We start from the raw sequence: 497 nt of genomic DNA on the forward strand, positions 1-497 counted from the left end.
TGTAAAGTCCTCCACTTCTAACCCCTGAAATGGTGTTACTGTAGCTACCCAATGAGGTAGCCCTATTTGCTGCTGGTGAACCAAATGCATGCTGGTCCCTTTAAATGGGTGAGAATGAACGGTGATCCAAAGCAGCCAGCTGCACTGTGGGCCATGTGTTCCTGCTCCCCTCTCATTCAGCTGTTTCCAAATGACAACACCTCCCCCTCCCCCTCCCTCTTAAACCTCCTGCTCCCGCTCTGCTCTGCTCTGCTCTGCTCTGCTCTGAGTGCAGTCATTTCTAGTGCAGAAAAATGTCCCTGGTGACACTAAAGGATGACGCAGGCTCTCTGTCGTTTTCTCTCTTTCCTTCTCTTCTCTCTCTCTTTCTCTTTTCCAATAGCTCTATATATCTCGCTTTGTTCTATCTCTCCCTCTCCCGCTATATCTCTCTCCCTCTCCATTTCTCCTTGCTTTCTCTCCTCACTCTCCCTCCCTCCCTCCCTCCCTCCCCCTAC

The sequence above is a fragment of the Salmo trutta genome, chromosome 19 (genome assembly GCF_901001165.1).
Source record: "Salmo trutta chromosome 19, fSalTru1.1, whole genome shotgun sequence".
Taxonomy (NCBI): domain Eukaryota; kingdom Metazoa; phylum Chordata; class Actinopteri; order Salmoniformes; family Salmonidae; genus Salmo; species Salmo trutta.